Source organism: Falco biarmicus, chromosome 1, assembly GCF_023638135.1.
Source record: "Falco biarmicus isolate bFalBia1 chromosome 1, bFalBia1.pri, whole genome shotgun sequence".
Classification (NCBI taxonomy): Eukaryota; Metazoa; Chordata; class Aves; order Falconiformes; family Falconidae; genus Falco; species Falco biarmicus.
In genome coordinates this window covers 79,854,792-79,866,485 of record NC_079288.1, presented here as the reverse complement: position 1 = coordinate 79,866,485, position 11,694 = coordinate 79,854,792, and the positions used below count along the sequence as shown (strand labels likewise).

The window sequence follows — 11,694 nt, the reverse complement described above, 5'->3', positions numbered from 1 at the left end:
GCCCCAGGCATGCAAAACCTTCAAGTCTTGTTGAAACAACAGCATGAAAATATGCTTTTTACAAAAGGAGAGGACAACTCTGTCAGTCAAGACTGCACAGAAGAAAATCTTTCAGTTGAAGCAGTGCTGGAGGTTCCCATCCTGAACAAATATTTAGTAGCATTCACTGAATGATTCCCTTGGCATTAGTTTGAACTCAAAGATAGAAAGACATAAAATCTCAGTGCTTCACAGTGAGAATTTAAAAAAAAAACCCACAACCCAAAAGAAGCCAAAACACACAACCCCCCCCAAAACCCAGTATTTTAATTCCTGGTTACATTTAACTGCTACAGGACAGCTGAGTTACAGTTGGGATGGAGGCGTTGATGGCTCAGAAGTGTCATTGATTTTAGAGAACAGCTGTATCCAGAGGCCCTCAGTCATTTCTCAGTGAAAATTATTTGCAAATAAAGATACACATCCCAAGACATTTAAAAGCCAGCCAAAACACAAGGGAACTCAGCGGCTGAGGTAAGTCTCACTTTATATGGTAGGCCTTCACTTAGGAAAAAATCATTTTGCTCCATTGTTGAAGGAGTCTGTGTCTCAGACAGCTCCTGCAGCCCTGCTGGCAGCTGATGGCCAGAAAGGGAAGGGCATGTGGAGACCCTGAAAACACAGAAGCAAGATCCCAAATCAACTCTTCCAGAGAAAAAAAAAATAAATTAAAAAAGGCATAGCATGCCTGCAATTGCCAACCCCAGCCTTCAGCCAAGCCACAGATGAAGGAGATCAGGAAAAGCTGTTCCTTGTGCTCAGGGCTCGGTGGGGTCGGTCGCACCACCGGAGCCTGGCTGCTCGCGGAAATACTTGGAGAAAAAAGCACTTCCTGCCATCCCAAGAATACTAATTTGGCTCATGTATGATATCACAAAAGGGTCGTGCCAACGGAGAGAAACTTGGCTGATAAATTTGTGTTCAGGGCTTGCAGCAGGAGCGCTTATCTGTATTGCTGCAGGGGAACGGTTGTGGCATGATTCATGGTAAGCATGGGGTAGTTGTTTACGCTGTTCTTGAGTGCTTATAAAAGACAACCCGAGCAGAGGAGGGGTGTTGTATTATTTTGTAGACATCCGAGCACGGAAAATTTGAATACATGTATTTGGTAGTGCAAAAAGATGTAAGCCAGGCTGAGACCGATCCGAGCTCCTCCGCTTCCCCGAAGGGCAGGATCACAGCTCAGCTTAGCCCCAGCAGACACAGACCCCTGGGGATGCTTTGGTGGAGAGCAATGCCCCATTCATCCTCTGGCCTCCACTGACTTGTGGCATCAGGAATAAGGAAGGGTTTTTGACGTGACACAAGACTGACTTCCTAGAAGATGACAAGATTTGCAGAGCTGCCCCTGCTGAGGGGTTGTTTGCAGGAGTGCAGGTCTCTCTGTGCCCATGCCAGGGTTTGCAGCAATAAATGACTGGTTTGCTTGGATGCGTTCCTTATTCCCCATGGGAGCCCTGTTGCTAAGTCACACAATTATGTCACCGTGGAGCGCCTACGTTTTTTTGTAGTTTCTTGGGCTTTTTTGTTCCCCAGCAGACCTTCTGGGCATACAGTTTCCTTAAGCCAAAACCTTACATCTCCAGTTGGATGTTATCTGGACAATTTTGGTCATTGTCTTACCTGCAGCCTGGGCAGGCTATGAAAAGGTGCCTGCCTACGGTTCTGCTGTGGGGTTATAACATCAGTCACCTCCATTGGAGGTGCTCCCTCTCGGTTTTGGGACAGGAGGGAGGACCGGGATTTCCGCAGGTCTGCCACCCCTCCTGCATCTCCCAACTCTTCATAGGTCTGAAGGCAGGAGAGCAAAGCCTCATACATAAGGGACAGCTGTGGAGAGGTGTGCACAGAGCTCCGGGCAGTGTGAGTGGGCTACAAAGGAGTAAGAGACTTTACTGTCCTGCCTGTGCATTTAGTGCTCGGCTTGTGCCAAAATACTGTGCTGAATCAGAGATTTACCCTGACGCCGGTTCCTGCAAGAAGAGAGCCAGGTCCTAATTGCAGCTCAGCAGTCAACGCACTGATCCTGCGCTTAGGCAAATCAAAGCTAAAACGTCATGGGGTTTACTAGCACTTTATCCATTTCCAGCAATCCTACATCAGCTCCTGATCATCATCATCATAAGCTGTAGCAAACCAGGAATTAAACTCAGATTTAGGTTAGATTAACCAACAAGTCTCCTTCAACACCTTAAGAAATCCATTAAAAAGAAATTTGCACAGACTGCTTGCTTTCTGGGTCGCAGGACACCACCTTTCTTGCCCTTATGGCCAATTTTGTTGTTTCTGTGCTTATGCTGTTTTAAACCCAGTGCCTAAAAACCTCCGCACCTGTTAAAGTCTCTCCCTATATGTGTAAAGGCTTGGGATAATTTTTTTTTTTTAATTATTTAAATTCTGGTAGAATATTTTCTTTGCAAGTACTACTGCTACACACATTAAAAGAGCTCTGAAGTTAAACAGCAATTAGAGAAAATGTTAAGATCACCAGCCACTCAGGTCTGTTAAAGCAGAAAACTAGTTTTGAGGCAATCCAAGAAACACAGCCCACCCGGCCAACGACAACACACCTTCCTCGTAAAGGCACAGGTTTCTGTGCAGTTAACGAGCAGCTGCCTCTGACTGCTGAGCTCAGAAGAGCCCAAGCGCCAGCTAATAACAGCTGCAACGTAGATGTATTCTGAAAGCAAACTGCACTTCGGTTTGCTTTCCCAAAGAAGGGGAGGGGTGTGTGTGTGCGCAGCATCCAACTGCACTGTGAGCATGTGCACCCACCCAGAGAGACGCAGGGGAAAGCTGCTTACGGAGAGCAAACTGGAGCCAGACCTGAAAGTGTGACAAGATGGGTGTGAGCCACGATCCTGGAGTACATGGACTTCTCTTGCAGAACCAGTTGTCCTCGTCCCACGTAGCTTTGGCTGGGATTTGCACTGAAGGGGAAGATCCTTTTTCTATCGTATATAGAAGACAGAGCAGAGCACATCCTTCCCTGGGCTGCAGCATAGCAGTGCAGAATGCATTCCAGGTTAGAAAAAGCCACAAATTTCTAATTAATTTACAGCTAAAAATGAGTTTAAAGAGATCTTTAAGAAGTCTTTTTTTTTTTTTTTTTTTTTCCTTCCCCTTTGGTTCCCTGGATATTTAATAAAAGAAAAACCCAGTTTAAACTTCCAGGGTGTTTTAATTCACTTTAATCCTCAAATACATCCCAGACTTCTAAGAATGAGGGACATTGCCTAATGTTCATCCCAATTGAAAAGGCATCTTTCGGGCCATACTGCAAACTGCAAGGGTTCATTAAGGAGAAGCCCACATGAATGGCCCTTCTCCCAGGCAGCCGCTCTCGCCCTGTGCTCCCAAGCACAGCCGTGGTGTTCCTGGGACTTGGCCTCAGCAGCCCCAGAGCAAAGGGGTGGGGGGGCAGGACCTACCTGGTGTGAGCTCCAATGGCATGGGGGGAGCCTGTGGCCATGGTGAAAGAAAGGAGAGTTTCTGGCATGAAAACTGGCCTTTATGAACACTACTGGTATCATAAATACATCTGCAGACCTTCACAAGAAGCCTGTTGGGAAGGAGGAAGGAGCAGGACGTGTGCATGCATCCAGGACATGCCAGGAGGGGTAGGGGCTGAGGTTAACGTAGACACAACATTCCTGACCATATAGATTTAGCCATTATCTCTGCATTTTCTGAGCTTTTAAGCACATGCCCTTAAATAATTCAAAAAACATTCTTTCAACCCTACCTCTATTTTAACATTTTTAAAATTAAGGAATACAAATGCAATGCAGTGCAATGTTGTAACCTATTTATTTCTTTACCCTGGGTTTGGCTCCTCCTGCCTTGGGCAGGCCCCCACGGTGTTGCCTGGCACCCACACACCAGCTCCTCAGGGTTTAGTCCTGCAGTCTGGATCCTTCTTTCCCTCTCCTGTTTAATCAACTATTTCTTAAAATGCTGATTCTGCAGTCATTTTGCCATTTTTCTCAGAAATGAAGCTGTCACATGGAAAGAAAGACTCATCGGTTGTACCAATAGGTGACATAAAAGGAATAGAGATCGCAGAATGGCAAAATAATAAAAAGCAAAGACACCAAAACATCCTTAAAATAGGAAGGAGCACTACTGAGCGGGGGAGAGATAAGTACTTTGTTCTATATACTGCCCAAGTGCCTTTTCCACTGGGGAGGAAAAAAACCAACAACCAAAAAAGAGATCTGGATCTTGATACTCTCACAGGGGTGTTAGTAGATCATTATACTCATAGACTTTCTGTCTTCCCCAGTCCATTAGCATCCCATCTCCACACCTCATGCAAGATTTCCCTGGAGACATCACCTTCTTTCATCACATCTGATATCTAATAAAGACATAAGAGAATTTAATAACAGACTGCAGACAGGAGACTTCTGTTCAAACAGCCAAGGTTGCTGCTGATGTGTTGTTACCAGAGATGCTGAAGAAGAGTAAGAGTGACCAGGAAACCATGGGTTTCAGTTTGGGAGGTGGTGCCAGTGAAGCCACTGATATCACCCCAACCAGCCCAGACTTTGTATGAAACAAGGCACAAAAAGCTTTTCCAGCCCTTCCAGTTTCTTCTGATGGAGTCCAGTTACCCGTCACTTGGCTGTACGTGTTTACACAACTTTTTGGAGGGGGGATATCTGCTCTGAAGGATCCTGGGACAACACAGAAAGTGAAGGCGACAAAATTTTCAGGCATGACCATTGGTTTTGGGTGCTCAAATTGAAACATCTTGAGAAGCCAATTTCTTTTCTTATCTGGAGGTGAGCAAATATTTTTATAGCAGTGGTCTCATATAAAACCATCACAAATGAGAAACTGAAAAATAAAAGTTGCAAAAATACCGTGTCACTTCTAAATACTGTGGCAAGCTAAAAGAAGGCACACTGACCTGATGGCTGGGCCTTGAGGTTCTTGTGTGGCTTGTTCATGCAGCACCTCTCGGGTCCCTTGTCATTCAATTCTAGTCCGTCTTTTACAAATCTGTGTTCACATATTCATTTTGCAGGGATGTACTGGAACATTTTCTATCAATGCTTTTATTGCTGGTGACAGATGATTGGCTTCACTGCAAATTGTTCATGAGTCTTCTCAGGTACATGTTTAAATAGAGAGGGGAACAAGCCAAGTATAGACAGATGCTTAGTTACAATTATATATATAATATGAAGTAAATATAGATGAGAAATGGAAAATGTCTGTTGCTGAGAGCTAAGCCAGAGGTACCTGAGGGCGGTGTCAACTGTGCCCTTCAGAGTTTAGCGCCCAGTTTTGGCACTAGTTTGCGGAGGGTGACATACATTCAAGATATTGCTGGTAGCTGCATTAAGGTTATTGTTAAGTAAAGAACTCAGGACCCTTTCACTCCCCCTTTCTCACTAAATCTCTGAATTCAGTTTTTACCACGCTAAAAACATTTCAACTTTTTCTTTTCAACTGTTCAGCATAAATTCTAGTTTTCTTACATGTTTCAGGAGATTCCCTTCAAAATGGAGTAGGGTTGGGATTCATGTCCGAGCTGTTTTCTTCCAGTAACGTCACTGTATTTTTCTGGTTCCTGCACAGGCTTGTTGTTTCCCTCCTTCTGGGCTCCCCACGCTTGGTGCCCTTATTCTGCCTCTGCAGACCTGTCCTCGTGGACCTGCTGCATCACCTGCCTCTGCGGCACCCACTTGTACAGCTCCAGAGTCCTCACCGCTCTTCTGCTGGAGCACCGAGCCACAGGGAAGAAGAGGTTTGCAAAGTCCAGAAATATCTCAGGGAGAAGAAAGGAAATGCTGAGTGTTGGCTACTTGGCAAAGGCTGCTGTTCGCTGCCGCTTAGGAAAATGCCTGGGAGGCACCATTAACTCATTGCTCATTGCTATGGGCTGGCATGTGTCCACACCGCTAAGGACCAGCACTCTCTGAAGGGCAATGGTTACCTTCATACTGTGTAGCACTTGGCCTGGGTCTCCTCTGAGCTCCCTACAGAGCCCCATGGACCCTTGGTCAATAATTATTTTATCAAGGACCTTTTTTTTTTTCCCCCCCCCCCCCCTTTTTTTTTTTTAAGTTAGAAATTCTCCAAACAATGAAAGGATTGGGTGGCAGCCTGCCAGCATCATGTTTTTGCAGCAGGATTTGAAGGTGTTTTGGGTTCTGCAGCAGAGCATGGAGGTTGGTGGGCATGAGGTCTCCTGGGATGGTTGGAGGACTGTCCAGAGTAAAGTCTGGTCCAGCTCATCACAGCTTCTTCTGTCTGGGCAGCCCTGGAAAAAAGCACCGTCAGTTATGTCAAGGTTTCTTCTTGGGATAAACCAGTTGGTTTGCTCCAGAGCGGAGACAGGAGGGAGCTCATATGCATGCCGCAGAGACAGCTGGTGAGCAGAGCCCAGGGGGGAATGGAGGCAGCCAAATTGGCTGTGCAGACAAAAGGTGCTTTCATACCCGCATCGTGGTCTCACCAAGTGAGATGCTAAACACAGAACAAGCAATGCAATTTTTCCTCACCATCACCTGCAGGATCGGCAGGGCTGGTCCCTCGCTGCTTGCTCGCCGCTGTCACAGCCATCTGTCTGGAGGTGTCTCCAGCACGTGGTTTTTCAGCCGCCACAAACTCCTAGAGCTTTGCCAGCTGAAGACAAGCTCTTTGCCTTGGCTTTGCAATTTTTAAAAGTTAACGTGACTAAACAGCAGTTGTTCTTTGTCTCTTTCAATTGTCCTAGCCTTTGATTTTGGGCCTGCATAGGGGTTTAAGCTCAGTTTTATCCTTAACACGTAAGATACATAAAACACTCGCATGAAACCAAATTAAACAGCACACAACTGACTGAATTCAGTCGCTCCCCCATCTCATTTACAGCCCGTGTTTTCAGTAAGGCAGCTCTGGCTGAAAAGCAGCATGAGAGAACATTATTCTTTATCATACACAGTCTATTTACGGCAATACATGAAAATGTTTACTTTAAAATATAAATGTAATTATAAAGGTATAATTACAGATAAGACTGTGCCTCTCTGAGCTACCTCAAATTATAGGTTCATGTTATAACAATAAAACAGGATCAAATTAAACGACCTTGATTAATTTCATTACGGAGCGGAGCGAACGCCCCTCGGCGCGGGGTAAGCTTACACTGCCTGACCTCATTTCATCCACCCCCTTCCCCTGTAACGGCAGAGCTGCCGATAGCGCATCAGGTGAGCTGGGCCTCCCAAAGAGGTTGCTAAGCCATCAGCTACAGGCTTATAGATGTTGAGAGCTTAATAAACGGTACATGGGAGTAGAGATTAACTTTGTTTTTTTTCTTTCCAGGTATTAAGGGAACTAGGATGGCTCAACTGAACTGCACTGAAGTAGTTTGGAACCAGAAACTAACCCAGATATAAAGCAGTCATCAGTATTTGTGTACAGCCTGAACTGATTTATTGTGTGTGCTATGTGCTGAGTCGCAAAACCTTGCTATATTAGTGATTTAACAGGAGGAACAATTTGATTTGTCATTACTAATAGGGATGTAACTAAATTAGTCTCCCACATACTTTATGCTGATGAGGTCATGCTTAGATTTCCCTTTGTAGATTTACATTCTCAGTAGCTTTAATCGCAGTTAAGAAATATATCATATGAGTAAAACTTATGAAATCTAGTTTCTTTAAAATATTATATAATTACATAACATAAAATATGAAAATACTCTGAAGTATTTTCAGAGGGTTTTAGAAACCCAAGAAAATCATTAAAGTAAAAATCAAAGATAAGCTTTAATATTCGGCCCTATGTTGTACATTTGATTAAATATTAATTCACAACAATGTGTTGGGTACTTACAACCAAGCTCTTTTGACCCATTTGAAATGCATGGTCACGTATATAAACTTGGCATTTGAAAAAGGACAGGCCAATGCTGTAGATCCCACTTAATTCTTTCCTAGAGTTCTTGCTTAATTACTGGCCTAAGCCTACCTTTATAAGTTGTTGATTTGATCTCAGTTGTGGAGTTAGGAAAATATTGGCGTAAGATAGATATGCAGGCTTTGAAAAAAATGCAGAGTCTCTATCTGGAACACTTTTTTTTTTTTTTTTAGCAAAGCAACAAGGGATGAAAGGATGGCAATCAAATTCAGCTTATTTAAAGAATTTGACTTTTACTATCAACAGCAGAACCGCCAAACGGAAGGGAACATTGCCAGATGGGTGGCTTTCTAGTTAAAAAGAGGGAAAAAACTCCACCAACGACCACTGGGTAGAGCAGCTTCCTGAACTGTTTAGTGGGATACAATGTGGGAAAATAAGCAGGAGGCTTGTAGTACAAGCTGGGAAGCTGGAACATCCAAACTACAGCAACACATTTCAGCATTTGTCTTCATCAGGGAATCTGGGAGAAGACAGCACAGCATGCTGCCTCTGCTCCTGCCGTGCAACTTCTCCGATGATACATTACAGACTTGACGATGGCCAATACATCCACAACTGGTGAATGATTTGTTCCCGTCAGCCTTTGCTTTGACCATCAAATAAAGCCAGCACTGGGATGGAGCCACCTTTTCCCCATCCACAGCCATTGCTCAGTTCCAATGTCTTGCACTGAAATTTCTGGAAGATTTTTGCTTGTGCAAAACTGTTAATAGCATTTCATCTGGTATCAGTGCTTTGATCTCCCCACTCAAACACCATATTAATTCAGAGCTCCCCTGGGTGGATGAGTTCACAGCGTTAGTTAACCTCTTCTGCTAGAAGCCTCAAATACAATTTAGAAATAATTCTGTGCATTGTGACAGAAAGAAAACCTCATCCTTAAATAAAAGCATGAATAAAAGGGACTTCTATCATTAGACTAACCAGAATTCAGACACCAGCTCTTTGTGTTGCTTTTTCACTGCATTAAAGCAAAACTTCAAATCTGCATGATCAACCTACAAGTCTTCTTTCTGGTCAGAAAACAGGGCATTTTCCTGAATACCATAAAGCACCTGTGAGCAATGAGCTAGATAGATCCTTAAAACATTTGGATTTTGATCCTTTTTTGGGGAATAGAAACTGAGCTGTAAATATTGGGAACACCCAAATTTCATTACTGCTGTCAACTTATTGCTATTTTAAACTCCTTTAAGAAGTCCTTCAAGGTGTTATTGATTGGATCAAGGGGATCAAGCTCAGGTTTTGCAAAGAGCCTCTCAGCTGCCACCTGTAGATATCTGACTTCTCACCAAGAACCTGCTTGTGGTGCCCAACCACCTAAATCCTGGTGGCGCAGAGATGGCTGAAGCCTGAGCTTTCCACCTCTCTCCCCAATAGCTGCTAGGTATGCCCCAAGCACAGAAGACTTTGACCTTACCAGCCAGTTCCAGAAGGCTGTTTGCCAGTGGCAGCGATCGCTTCTATAGACCACCACAGTTTTTACTTCTCAATGATTTGTTGTTGGTTTTTTTAGTTAAATATGTTTTTACATTATATTTCCAGGTTCCTGTCTGTAACCAGTCAATTAAATGCTGCAATCACTAAAGCCTGTGCTTGGTTTCATGCTCGTTCTTCCGCCCCCATGATTCTTGCCAGCAGGTCCCGGGCAGGACCAAGGCTGCCACAGAGGCTGGGGGGTCAGTCTGCCCACCCTGTCCGTGGGCTGGCAGACCCCACATCTTCTGGTTTGGTACAAGTCCTACAGGTGCTGGACCATTGTATGAAAGCAGGGAGCATCACTACTAGCACATACAGCATCATCACACCAACATGCTGCTAAGGTGGACTAAATCCCAAGCTAATTCCACTACCGATGTCTCCTTGTCATCTCAAGGGAAAACCAAACCCCTCTTTTTGAGTGGACAGGGCTGCCACCTGGAGGCACCCCAGTTTCCCTACACAGTGGAGGGAAGGAAGCGCCTGTGAGATGAGATGGACTGCAGACTCCAGAGATGTCTGACCGGTCATGTAGGACATTTATGCAGCCATGTCACGCAGTCAGGAGATGGCAATTCTGGCAGCCCAGTTAAGCAGAAGCCCTGTGCCAGAAGCCTCTCTGGGTTTAAGGCTTTAGTCAGGGAGCACGTTGGTTACTTGCTGCCCAAACTCAGCCAAAGTATTCTCAGGACTTTTCTTTCCAAGGCCCAGGTCCAGGTGGGACCCTAACCCCCCTCTCCCCACTAATGTGACACTGTTAAATGAACAAGGACCTAGAGCACTTCCACCTTCCCCATCCAGTGACCACAGGCACCTCACAAAACCCCTCATCCTTAACCGACTTTTCTCTGGTCGGTACCAGAATCTGGTTTCTTTTTTCAGCGTGAGCCTTGCAGAAGTCTTGGCATCAGCCTCCGGTGCCAGGGGTTGCAAGAGGGCTGCCGGGGTGCGTCAGAGCCCACGCTGGCCGACGTCAGGCGGGGCGCGCCGCAGGAAGCAGCCTCACAAACACCGAACTGCTCAGATTTCCTGAGAACTCAGAGAAGAGGCAGAAACGAAAGACACGACCAAGAAATTTGCCCCATCAGCACAGAGGTAGCATTCTCTGCCCAGCCTGGGGGAGGATTAGTTTTACCATACACAGAGCAGCTCTGGTTTGTTGCATGATGTTCAGGGTAGCAAAGTAGCAGAGCAAGAAGGCGGAAGGGAGTTGTCGTGGGGCTTACTACTCCTGCCACCTCACCTGGTGTAGTGGCTGGGGTGTTTTCTCCACCTCTGTGACCACAGCCGTGTCCTGGTCCTTCTGTGACACCTGGAAGCACAGTTCAGCAGCAGTAAGGAGGGGCAAGGAAAGGAGGAGCCTCCCAGGAGAACACAGGTCTGTGACAGGAATGAGAAGCCCTTCAAACGTTCACATGCCAACAGTCACCACCAGCCTCTCGTGTTCAGAGGGCATCACTGGGAGATGCCCCCTGTGCAGCTGCCTCTATCAAAGGGCTGCTCCCACAGAAATGGCTCCGAGGATTTATTTTTCTTTCCTAAGTAACTGATGTGGGGAAAAGGCAAGCGTGACTGTGGGATCTCCATGGTCCCTGGAAACACCACCATTTTGGCATCCACTTCTGTTTCACGCGCAACATGGGGAAGATGGACCCCGATACAGTCACACCTTACGGGCTGTGCCTTACTCCACAAGTGACATTTCAGCCACTGTCTGTAAGGAGATGCCCCAAATGAGCAGAGCCATTGCAAGCCATCGCCTGGCAAACAAAGGAGCAGCCACTTCTTTCTCTCTTTGCCCAAAGAACAGATTTATTCCACACTCTCAAAACATTGGATGAGTAAAAGGTTTCCCTCAAACCTCACAGCTGGCATGACTCGACAAGGACCTATTCCCAAAGGAGAGGCTTTTTTAATCCACCTCCTCATAGCCTGGCACAGCAGGAAGGTAAGAGGCCCTCCCAGCAGGAGGCCTGGGATAGACCACCGTGATAAACAGAGAGGAAAAAAAAAAAAAAAAAAGAGCTTTTTCCAGATCTGCCTCATTTTCATTTTCAAATTAAAATTAGGAAGGACATGAGTTTTTAGGCAGCCATCAAATAAATTCACTAAACTGGTTATGGGACTCAAATCTGACTATTTTACTGGCCTTACCTAGAGGCAATCTTATCTTTCATCTCCCTTGCCCCTTGCCTTGCTCCTAGTTTCTGTTGACTCTGGTTTCACCAACCATGGGAAATTTTCCTTCTCTCC

General features: G+C 45.5%; 1 long non-coding RNA gene across 3 annotated transcripts; it reads right to left on the bottom strand.

Annotated features, from left to right (window-relative positions):
* Positions 1-509: 509 nt before the first annotated feature.
* On the bottom strand, positions 510-10,366 carry LOC130143832 (uncharacterized). Of its 3 annotated transcripts, none has more exons than XR_008819889.1 (6): positions 6,555-10,366; positions 5,529-6,313; positions 4,955-5,150; positions 3,471-4,718; positions 2,866-3,033; positions 510-651 (listed from the first exon to the last, which is right to left on the bottom strand). It is a non-coding gene; the product is annotated as an uncharacterized LOC130143832 (long non-coding RNA). The 3 variants fall into 3 exon arrangements; XR_008819890.1 differs by having other exon boundaries at positions 3,471-3,601; XR_008819888.1 differs by having other exon boundaries at positions 3,471-5,150.
* Positions 10,367-11,694: the final 1,328 nt, after the last annotated feature.